The following is a 12,792-nucleotide window of genomic DNA, read 5'->3' on the forward strand; positions in this document are numbered from 1 at the left end:
TGATGAATATTAATATTAAACTTAAAATGCTGCACAGGTGACCAGTTGGTTTATGAGGCTTTGGGATTTCATTAGCATGTAGGAGTCTAGTTAGTGCCTTGTAAAATGATCTCATAAATTTGTCATATCTACTGAAATTCAACAGGAGAAGTGCGATTTTGTGTGTGTGTGCACGTGTGTGTGTGCACGTGTGTGTGTGCACGTGTGTGTGTGCACGTGTGTGTGTGCACGTGTGTGTGTGCACGTGTCCAGTGTTGTGGCTTTTCCATTTCCTTGTTAAAGCTATCTTGTTAAAGCTTAATGTGGCAGTGGAGTAAAGAATGCATTCTATGTGTTTATTACTTAAAGTCCCAGTGATTTAAATGTTCTTTCAGCCTTCAGTTTGTTTAATTTTGGTGGAGCCAGGATCCCTTTCTAGACATCGCAACATGAAGTGTGTGGAGTGGAGCTTTCAGCTGTGCTAGTGGAGCTCGGCAGTGTTGCCTTATTTCCAGGATTCTAATACCGATTCATATAATTGTGTGCATATAATTGGATGTGTGCATAATTGTTTGCAGTACCTTTATCAAATGCAATTTTCTGTTACAATTTTTTTGCTCGTGAAAAGTTTGTAAGAGTATGAAAGAATTTCTATTTTACACTTAATATGAACAATTTCTTAACCTCAGCGTGATGTCACAGTGACAAAGAAATTACTTCTGAGTGGATAACGGCGATGGCACTGCATTAATATAATAGAATTATAGAATTTATTTAATTATAATTGTTTAATTATTTCCAATATTTAAAGATATTGGAAAAACAGAATGCTTTCATTAATCTTGTAATAAATATGAAAATACTTTGATATTGTGTACCTCTACATACTCTGAGATTGAAGAACAAACGCCGTGTGCTTTTTGTCAGATTTAGCAAACGTGTATTCTGCTGAAACTATTATCGTTCAAGTTTTCCGTTAAAGTCCAGTTTCCCAATTAACAGGGCCATGTGTGTTTAGCATCCAATATTTACTACCTATATTAAAAGGAGGTTCTACTTGGAACCCTTCCTAGAGTTAATCGTTTTGCTAAGACTGCAGGGAAAAGTGGCCCCAAGTCAGATCTCTCTCTCCCTTCATACATGACACATTAATTATAGAGTCATTAATTGCTACCATAGAAATGAACTCCTCGCTCTAGTTGGCTTTGCATGTGAAACCTGCATATTGGATTAAAACATTTTCATTCAATTTGAAACAAAGTACTAGTACATTTTCAAAAACAAATTAAAAACATTAGAAACACACAGCAATTGCAATACTTTAATGATTAAACTTTGCAAGCATTGCATGGGAGAAGGAGTTCATACAGAATGTTTAAAAGTTGAGAATAATCATGTGAAGTGGGAAGAAATGATTGGAAATTGGTTTCCTTTGGCTGTAATTCTTGTCATTTCTGAAAAAAATGACTGACCCACAAATCAGAGTTGTATTTAATGTTAAATCCTGCATCTTATATAAGATCTGTTCTTTTCTCAAATATATGCTTGCTTTTGAGGATGATGGACTTTGTTGTTATTCAGTCTTTGTTCAATCGAAGTCTCAAAGATATAGAGTGACACCTGTCAGAGATCTGAAAACCTGTTTTATTGTCCATTCCTACTTATTTCTGTTTCAGTATACTGATTTTATCTCATATTAATGATATAATCTCCATTTACACTGACAGAAAGCTAGTGCACCCCATGAGTTGAGTCAAATTCACTTGAGATCATGTAAGATGGTGGAAGGGGGCGGGGCTTCAAGGTGATGTCAGATAATATTGGAGAGTTCAAAACACATTCCAGATTCATATGTTGACTGCCTCATCCCCTGTTTTACTGGAGAGAAAAAGACTGCTCTTTTGATATATTTTTGAGTGATAACTAGTGTACTACTTAGATTGTGGCACTCCTATGCAAAATATGTAAAGGTTGGCGGGTCTGGTATTATAATATAATGGGAGTAAATGTCACTGGATATTGTGACAGGGTAGTATCATGTAGAGACAATTAAATCGTTACATCACTAGGCCCATTAATTAGTGTGGAAGGATGACAGATGCTCTTTTCAGAATCAGTAATATGCAGGTATGTGTAACCACTGAAGAAACTGAGCAGAAAGTTCAGCACAAAGCATATAACTGCTGCTAGCACAACACACAGGTGCTATGCAGACTCAAATAATATCTTTTATGTGAGATACAAGGACAGAACACACATCTCACACATCTCATTGCTGAAACATTGGCCAGTGACTTGGTTACATTTGATCAAGGTCATAAACACAATGTGCTGCATAAGAGAATAATAAAATAAGAACCTTATCCTTGTTCCCATTAGTCTATAGTAATGCAGTTAATTAGCTAACAAGCTTGCCACTTGGTATTAGCATACATTGCAATAGCTGCCAGTTTTAAGCCTAGTCAGTTAGCTTTCACATGGGCAGCACATGGGATCTTTTACTCGTAGAGTGGGCTAGCTAATGAATTTTTCATTTGTCCAATGCTGATTCACATAATTAATCTTCCCCACTCCTCTCTCTTCATTCTGTGTAAGCATGACTATTTCCTGTTAAAAGAAATAGATTTATTTTATTTTATATAGATATATTACACAGATAACGTAAAATAACTGAACTGGAAAAAGCATGTTCATGAGCAGTAAGTAGAAATCGAGCACTTAGACTTACAGTGTAAACACGGCCTTTCTGAAATGCTGTTAATTGTTCAGCAACTGCACAAGCATATAGACAAGTGTTCATGGTTGTTGTTTTTTCATTATCAGTCATGTGCACTTGTTTATTGCGTAGTGGCATAGTAATGAGCATTATATTACAAAAGGGATTTTTCAGATCTCTATGGGTCATTAACTTACACTGCCTTGAAGGTAGTACTGCAAGGATAAACAAGACAAAGGAATCATTGTTAATTCCTGGAGCAACATAGCTCATGCATGTATTAATTGTTTAATTCCCTACCGTAATAATATTTACATTAATATTTCAATATGCTGCCAGTTTCCCCTGTATTGTTTACATCTTGTATATGGTGTGCACGTTTACTTTAAGATTATAATTTAGAAATACAGCTGCAAGCAATGATTGGCGGGCCCTAGCACCAAGTGCATCATGGATATCTTGACATCATACTGATGAAATCTGCTTTGAATCTAATGAACCTTGTAGAAGTATGAAAAAAGTTTGTAGACACGCCAGTTGGTGCTGCTATGAAAATGACTCGCTAATGGAGTGTATATGTAACATACCCCATTAGTTAAGAACATGTGAAGTTTGCACCACAGTCCATGGTGTACAATGGAATTTTGCCACCCTTTGAACGCCATCAGGTATCACCTCACCATAGCAGCACCTCCTTTGCAATTTTGCGTCATGGATATCGTCACATCATGCTGACCAAATTTGGTCTGATTCCTCTAGTAGTAGTATTAGAATATAAGCCTTCTATAAGCCTCAGTATCTGTTGCCAGTTGGTGGTGCTGTGACAAGAATCTGTTGGAATGTGTATGCTATTATGGCTCATTGAACATACTTGTGAACTAAGCCACATTGCACAATGTCAATGGAATTATGCCATGCTGGGTGACCTGCTAATTGATCACCTTGCCATGGCAACACTGTTTAAGAGATCTTGGCTATCTAGACATCTTGACCAAATTTGGTTTGATTCTGATAAAGGAAGACTATTTTAAAAAATTTGGTACAAAACTCAAAAATCTAAAATGAACTGACTTCCTGTTGAGAAGAGATAATGGATGTGATTGTGAAATATATCTTAAAAGGATCAATATGCCTCCCAGATTTGGTGCATGTGGGTGAAACTGGATGCCAACAATGAAGAAAATGAGCCCTTGGGCTACGCCTGGGTCCCAGATTTTTACCAGACCCGGATAAGCAGCACTTCTGATACACTATACACTATAGAGCCAAAGGATTATGGACATCTGACCATCACGCCCGTATGTAGACCTTCCTAAAACTATTGCCACAATGTTAGAAGCACACACTTGTCTAGAATTTCTTTCTGTGCTGTAGCATTGCAGTTTCCCTTCACTGGAACAAAGGGGCCAGACATGTTCTAGCATGACATGCCCCTGTGCACAAAGCGAAGTACATGAAGACACGAAGTGGAAGAGCTCGAGTGGTTTTCGCAGAGTCCTGACCTCAACCCCACTGAACACCTTTGGGATGAACTCTCAAGGTGCCTCTGGCGTCCTTGCCCAACATCAGTGCCTGACCTCACCAATGCTCCTGTGGCTGAATGAACAAATCCCCAAGTCCACGCTCCAAAATCTAGTGGAAAGCCTTTCCAAAAGAGTGATTATATATAATTACAAGAGCTGAGGGGAACTAAATCTGGATAGGGATCTTCATAAAGCACATGAGTGTTATGGTCAGGTGTCCACAAACCTTTGGCCATACAGTATATGTGCCCAATTTTGTGAGTTTTCAAGAATTGTAAGCACCTCAAAAATGCAGAAATGTCGAGGGAAAAAAAACAATAGGGACCTTCACACTCTTGGTGTTCGGCCCCTAAAAATACATTGGCAACAATTAATTTTTTTTAAAAAAAAGTGTTGTTTGAGCATTTTGCAATAACTGTTTACATTAAAGATTGTAGTGAACTGCTAGAGGGTTTAGCTTCTGTCGTGTGTGTTAGCTCTTCTTTAAGTGCACTTTCTGGTCATAAGACTTGCTATAATTTTGTCTGCTGGATTCCGAAACCAGCTGTGGTATAAGGTGTTTAAAAAGCCGTCAATGCCTCTGTGTATGATACACTCTTACCAGTGCAGCACACACTATCATATCAGTGTTGTGTTGAGAATAATCCATCACTCAGTGATGGTTTTATAGTGGTTGTTTTCCACTAATGGAGGGAGTAGAGGGGCCCTTTCGTCATCCCCCACTCTGCCCTTTTGATCTGAATGCTCCAAAGCAGCTCGGTTGGGTTAAAGTCAGGTGACTTGGTCAGTCGGTCCATTACAAAGAGGATTGTCTTCTTAGGGTTGTGTTTGTTTGTGTTTATTTTTGTGTGTGTATGTTTTTTGTGTATTATTGTGTGTGTTTTCGTGTGTTTTTTGTGTGTATGCATTTGTATGTGTTTGGGTGTTGGTGTGTGCATGTCTATCTGTATGCATTTGTGAGATGTGTGTGTGAGAGAGAGAGAGAGAGAGAGAGAGAGAGAGAGAAGCAGGTGTCTTAATAGCAGAATGCCGTCACAGGGCGAGACTCTTAATGGATGGCTGATCAATGAGCTGGTATAATTAATACTAAAGAGCAGGGATGGAATATTGACCAGGTTCTGTCTCTCCTCTTTCCTGTTTCCCCATAGCTTACAGACCACTCCCCTCTCCCAAGCACAGCAAAGTGGGTCTGAAATGTCTTAAAAAAAAATGTCCACCCATTGTGTCAAGAGCTGACTTGAAACAAACCTGTTAAGAGACTTGAACAGCGCTGTTGAATATTTCATCTTTAGCTTTCTTCAAAGCTCCTGCTGCTTAATTCTGCTCAGGATCTTCATTTGCACAGATCCGCTAAAGCCTGCTACTTAAACAACCTTGTTCTACAGGGGGCTATGTGATTGATACTGTTCGAACAGACAAAAATAAGATATCTGTTGCTGATGGCTTACAATGCCGCTGAAGAATCGGAATGTTATATATCAGTGAGCAAGACCAAGTGGTAGTATGAATTTGTAGTGGCATGTTTTTGTAATACTGATCAAGGCGAAGGTCAAAGAAGCAGGGATTGCTTAGACCACTCACTCCACCTGCCTGTCTGTGTTCCTAATGCCCTCATGGCTTTCACACAGGCTCCATTACCTATCGATTTCTCTCCCTATAGGAGTCCCAAGGTCAAAGAAACCTTTCATCTCCTCCACTATACATGCCATCATTCTTTTTCCACTCCCATCCCCCACTATCTCTCTTTCCTGCAGTAAACACATGAGCTGGAAGCACCATTTGCAGCTCAGGACTGTGAAATTCTGTTCAGTTTTATTTATGTAGTGCTTTTAACAATAGACAAAGCAGCTTTACAGAAATATGGCTATAGATGTAGATCCCTAATGAGCAAGCCAGAGGCAAGAGTGGTGAACAAAAACTCCCTGAGAAGAAACCTGGAGAGAAACCGGACTCAAAAGGAAACCGTCCTCTTCTGGGTCACACTGGATAGTGGGATTATAAATCATTACTCTTAATCATGCTACAACAGTATACTGTAAATGCAAACACTACTAAGTGTGTTGAAAGGATGTTCAGTTTGAGAATATTATGTAGGGCTGCCAACAGTAGGGCTGCCATAGACAAATAATTTAATAGTGAATTATTCATGCAGTTTTGTCTGCAAATACAACATTAATCAGTGTAAATATGACTTATACATGAGAACAGCTGTAACAAATATCATTTGTTTTTCCAGTAATACAAAACAAAACTGTGAGGAACAAATTAACATTTCGTAACATGTAAAATTAACTTAACATCTTTTTACTTTACTGACTTTATCCTCTAGAGCTATTTTTTTTTTTTTTTTTTCCCCTTTGATTTTCAATAACACAACAATGGTACCAGGATCTCAAGACAGCATATTCAACATTCACTAGCTTAAACTCCCTACACACAACCTAGGTAGGAACAGAGCATACCAGAGAATAATAATAATGATAATAATGATAATAATAATAATAATAAGAAGAAGAAGAAGAATAACAACTTGGATATATAAATAAAGGTACAGTATTGCATGGAATAAAACAGTTATTTGTATTCATTAAGAAAGTCCCAAAGAGAAGACCAATTGTGCCAGAAAATGTCGGATCTGTAATGAAAATCATAGGTAAGTTTTTCTATTGGCAAAAGAGTAGCAGCGTGACTCATCCACATTCTGACAGATGGTATCTGTGAAGTTTACCACAACAACAGTATACATTTTTTCTTCACCTTTACGATTTACAACAACAGTACAATTCAAGAGATCTTTCTAATAATCTTTTGTACAGTTTTGTGAATCTCTTTCCAGTCAGTCTTAATCTTTTCACAATCCCACAATGTATGCATCACAGTACCAGTGACTGCTTTACGCTTAAAACGTAATTGGGAGGTGTTGGGGAAAATTTTGTAGAGGTGAACTTTTGTGGTTTTAAATAAGTCCTGTGGATAAATTTAAATTTTGTTCATGACAGATGACCACTCCTCATCACTAAAAGGAGACCCAATGTCCTTTTCCCACATCACCCTTAGAGAGTCAAATGTCGATAAATCAACATTTGACAAAATATTATAAAGTTCAGACCTCTTCCTCTTAGTACTACCTGAGAAGAAAAACTGCTTTTCTACTTCAGTAAGAACAAAGCATATTTTACCATTTTCATCTGAGACTCTGAAAAGTGTCGTCACTGAAGAAACTTATAAAAATCATTACATGGCAGTTTAAATTCATGAGTAATCTGCTAAAAAGATTTCAATGTACCATCTATGAAGAAACCACCTAACACCAAAACTCCCTTTGACATCCAGGCCTGAAGCCCTCTAGAGCTACTCTAATGATTATTCCCAGTTATAATGACAACAGTCAATTTAAATTACAGATAAGGAGTTTGATAAGCATTTTGCTTTAATCAAAAACACAAGAGACTTTACATTTTTGGATTTAAATGGATCTTTCTTTCTACCTCTACCATTAAAGTCTCCATTAAACTAGGAAATTGTTGTACATATTTTAATACCTTATCAAAAACTATCAAGCCCCTATCAAGCAGCAGTTTTGGGGTGCTTTACTTTTGAATGTTCATGCATCACTGATGTGCTACTAGTGCATACGGCATTGTACCATGCTTTTATTTTTGGACCTGCCAGGGTTACCACCATCATTCAAAGTTCCATCAGCAATATGCGATTTATTCTGTGGTGTTGCAGGTGTGCATGGAAAGAAGAGAGTAAAACTTGTCCTCATGTTTTCTGTCCATCAAGCTTTTACGGCTCACAAATTCTTTTTAAAGTTCACACAAACTTGGCACAAAATGACATTAGACCTTTTTTCCACATTCAGTCTGATGATGTCTGTGTGTCTGTATGCTGCATGTGGAATCATTCGGGCTGCCTTAACAGTGCTGGGCCCGAGAACAGTTTTTCGCACAGTGCTGGGTAGTGCAGTTGTAGCAGCACCAATTCACTATTGTACCACATTCTTCCCAGGAACAGAGGCATATGCACTCTTACTTTGTGACATGTTTCTGTTGTTGGTTAAGTAAAAACACATTGAACATAAAAATCCATAGTGATAATCAAGTAATCATTGCAGCTGTCATCTACAGTGTTCAGGTGAGAATATCCACTGAAGCAAGGGTGGGTCTTGGCATAAACAGTGTTTGGGAAGTGCAAATCTTTAGTGTGGGAATCACAGGTGTAGAGTATGATGTTACTGTGCAGTCCTAAGAGTCAGGGTACCAGTGTACTCTAATAATACACAACCTTCCCATGTTATATGCTGATACTAAATGCAGGGTTCATAAAGATGCCTTTCTTTATGGTCTTGAGAATAAGAATACCCAATTTTTTTCTTTTTAATTAATAATTGGATTCTATGAAATTTGGTAGGAAGCCAAAATATTTTATAGTTTTACAATTTTGTACTGGTCTATTTTTCCCTCGTGTGTATCATACCCTGCAATACGAGATTCTCTTAAGTTCTCTTGAAGCAGTTGATTGTAATGATTAATCCATCTACAGCCTTTTCTTCAAACTCTCCCATTTATGCCAGGGATGTGGGCTGTATACTGAGCTCAAATGTTGATCTATATTGTACTGGAAAATGAATGTGCTGGAAAAATGCACAAATTTCTTTAGAAAATCTGTATGGACCATGTGAATGGTCTGAAAGAAAGACCTTGACAAGGCAAACAAATGTGGGTGAATGCAGAGCATCCTTAAAACACACCACAGGGATTTGCATTTGCTTGCTGAGTGCATTTTCTAGTGACAGTTTTGCAGATTTATTTTAAGGCTAAAATCAGAGCATTCTGAAAAAGGTGGATCATTTGTTCTCCAAACAAAACACTAATGCACAGTGAACACGATAAATGGAAGGATAGAAACACTCAGCCTGTTGTTCTGTTTCATAAAGTCACATTATAATGACATGCAGTTCTCATGTGGTAAAGAACATTACATTCTCAGAAAAAGGATACTGAACTGAACATTTGAACACTAGGGTGCTGCACCTTTTGTACCTTTAGCATTTGTCTTTTACCTAGAAATATGCATGTAGTGTAATTATAAAGCTTTACTCTATAAACTAATTACAATCCATATATGTACCTCAATCATTTTTAAATTGATTGATATTTTCAGGTGCAAGATCGATATTAACAGTATAACACAGGTACAACAACATTACATACCGTTCTCCAAGTGAAAAATATGTATTATAGACTGAGTGGACTTTCCTCGGCAGCAGTGGAACAATGTTCTTTAGACAGATAAGGCAAGAAAACAAATTTGAAAAACCTATTGTGCTATTTTGTGTAATATTTGTAGAACACAAAACACTGCCAATACCAACACAAAGACCAATAACACTAATTAAATAAGGGAAAACAAAACAGTCTGTGGTTGTAATCAGCACACTGTAGCATGTAATAAATTAACTTTGCACAAAATAAACATGGTAGATGGTATAATAAGAAATAAAACATGGCAGGGAATGCTGGTATAGGCAAATAATCAACACCAGGGTGGTGTCTTGGCTGTTACACCCCTGAAGTTGACTGCTTTTCCTAATAGCATGTACCAAAGTGTTTTATTCCTCTTATACCACAACAGTTGGCCAACAATTAACATTTTTATGCCTCTGCCCCTAGGTGGTGATTCTCATTAGTGCGATATCTCAAGAACAAGTGGTTGAATGTTTGTAGTATTTATGTGAAATTGTTATTTTAACCAGCAGATGCATCAGTGGAACAAGTTAGTTCATGTTATTACTTCCATTATAGCAGCTATAAACAGTCAATCCCTCATCTGTTTTTCTTTTCTTCTCTCTTGAAGTTAATAAGATAGAAACCCTCTTTGTAGTGTTACCAAGAAACCGCACTGTCCTCGGTTCTGAAGACTTTCCCATGTCTAAAAACTTTACGTCTGACTGTTACAGAGTGCTGATACTGGCGACGCCTTTCATAAATGAACTAAATAAACGTCTCCTCAAAGAAAACGTCACTATATCAACTGTTACACACATTTTAAAATCTTTTTATGTATAGCACAGCCACAGAAGTCCCTGTGTAAGCTATTGCTATAGAAACGATAAAGAATTAGAAAGAGTGCATTAATATAACCCTGTGATTTGAATTACAGCTGCACTACTGTCAGAGCTGCTCTTATAGAAAAGGAATCAACACTGACCAATCAGAATCACAAATTCAGTTTTGTAGAATCTGTACCAGCTTTGTATGATGGTTAAAGTGTGTGTGTGTGTGTGTTTCTCTTCTTTGAATCACATTGGCCTTTGTCTGGCCTTTGGCTTTGGATTTGGTGTGCCTGCACTGAGGATAAACTGTAACTAAATCTGGATACAGGGGCTGGGGCTTCTGTAAACAACCCCTGTTTCAGCTCAGCAGATGGAGAAGAGGAGGGAAAAGTTGGCCCGGAATTAAAAGAGTTAAACAAAAGGGGCATGGGGATGAGGAGATGAGGAGGGGGGATGTGTGCGGCTGAAATTCCCCCTTAATGGCAGGAAGAAACCTGAAAAATAATGTCAATGAATATTATTTCTTTTCTAGTGTCTTGCACATTTTCCTACTCAAATCAAATCTAAGCCTGAATCATTTGCTCATGTGTGTATTGCACGGCTCAGTGTGTAAAGGTTATTAAACTGCTAGAACTAGATCGATGTGATGTTCCTTTCCTCTTATGTCCAGCATCCATGAAATTAGCGTGAGTTGTACTTTGGAGCCAGCGTGAGAATGGCCACGGCTCATGTGTCTGCACGCCCGGCTGCAGATGTAGAGGCTCTGAATGAAGCTGGCAAAGAAAAAAAGAGAGAACAGTAACATTGTTGGTGTGCACTGGTTCAGGCCTGACCCATCCTCCAACCCTTTATTGCTTCTCTTTAATTCAATTTCAGATTCGTTCGAGGGCAAAAAGAAAAGTATTAAAGCAGAAACAAAAAGGTTTTTGGCGCAGCAGACCGCGGTGTGTCATTACCACTGCTGTTATTTTTGAAGCAGTGCACAAAGAAAAGGGAGGGAGTGAAAAAGAGTGAAAATTACTTGGCTTTATCCCCTTTGTGCATGGTGATATTTTTAATTTACAGTCATACATACATCTGTTTTTTTTTTGTTTGTTTTGCTTTTGTTTTGTGGCAAGCCATTCCTTTTAATTTAACCACAGAATGTAATTTGAAATACAGTGTGTAAACTATTTTCTAAAGAAACGAAAATCATGAAATATTTACCTTTACAGACTGCACATATGAGCCAAGACATGACATTAGAGATATTTAGGGTTTTCTGTGTGTCTTTGTTTATTCCTCTCCCTTTGTTCACTCTTTCTGTTTTATAAAGAGCTCCATTAAAAAGCCACATCCATTGTAAGGAGACTTATATATCCCTGTCTCTTTTTAGAGTTTTATGGTGGACATTTTCCCCCTCTCCCTCTTTCTCTCATTCTTTTACTCTCTTTCTCTTTCTTCTTTGTCCTTTCTGAGAAATGAGGAGGAATAAGGCAGCGGTTGCTCTCGAGGTAAACTCTCTTTCTTGTGGTCCCGCACGCAGATTGTGTGTAACTTGCGATGTGACCTTTCTGCTGGCTTGGCCATTTGTCATTACCACTGTTTTCCAGCAGACATCTCTCAGAGACCTCGAGGATGACGTCTTTGTTTATGCCATAGGCTGTAGAGACAGGAACAGAGAATGAATGTCCACTCTGTCTGACACAACTCTTTCATGGTGCTCAGGCACATTGAGGAATGACTAGTGGAAGAGTGCTTAGGTACACTTCCAAAGCCAAGATGCATTGTCTTTCTCAATCTATTGTCAAAGCTGTTAAATTATTGAAGAAGCCGTTTTATATGTTTTTATTGCAAAGCATATAGAAGGTGTCATTGGATCACTCCATGCAGTTACGTAATGGGGTTAAACAGTCCATAAACTAAAACTGGCTCATTGATTGGGTGTTAGGCACCTCGGTGTGTGTGGACATTTAATTGATGTGGATTTACGATATCAATATCAGTGGGAATCTATAGAGGCTGTCTACTCTGGCCTCTGTACCCCCTTCTTCATCTAAGACTTATATGCCAGGTGCTAAGGCGACGCAAATATGTCTTACTTATCGGCCTGTATCCAATTTAATTGGCGAGACTATGCACTTTGCTTGCATAATCAGGAGCAAAGTGATAAATCCAGCCACTTTTATTCTCAGACTGAGGCCACTTTTTATCTCACTGGAGAATGGCACCATAAAAGCACTGTAAGTTGAGCCAAACAGATGATGATGATGATGATGATGATGTCTCATTTAGCATTTTGGTGATAATACTGTATAAGTTCTTTGTGGATCTTGCATGTCAAATGTTTGGTAGCTCTTCTTCAGAAGAAATATTTGTAGTCATGGGTATACTAGTTAGACAAGAAACCCATGAACTTTAAAGAAGAACCAGGGCCAATTTTAGTTCCTGAACCATTGTCACAGAAATGATTTCTTGTACTTGTCTGCAGATCAAGAACTCCTGAAGTGGAGCTTGCAGTACTGAACATGGCTGAC

At 38.0% G+C, this 12,792-nt stretch overlaps 1 protein-coding gene across 2 annotated transcripts in view; it reads left to right on the forward strand.

Annotated features, from left to right (window-relative positions):
- Positions 1 to 12,792, forward strand: part of ldlrad3 (low density lipoprotein receptor class A domain containing 3) — an 82,776-nt gene that overhangs the window by 36,047 nt on the left and 33,937 nt on the right. The window lies entirely within an intron of this gene.

The sequence above is a fragment of the Pangasianodon hypophthalmus genome, chromosome 9 (assembly GCF_027358585.1).
Source record: "Pangasianodon hypophthalmus isolate fPanHyp1 chromosome 9, fPanHyp1.pri, whole genome shotgun sequence".
NCBI classification, from domain to species: Eukaryota; Metazoa; Chordata; class Actinopteri; order Siluriformes; family Pangasiidae; genus Pangasianodon; species Pangasianodon hypophthalmus.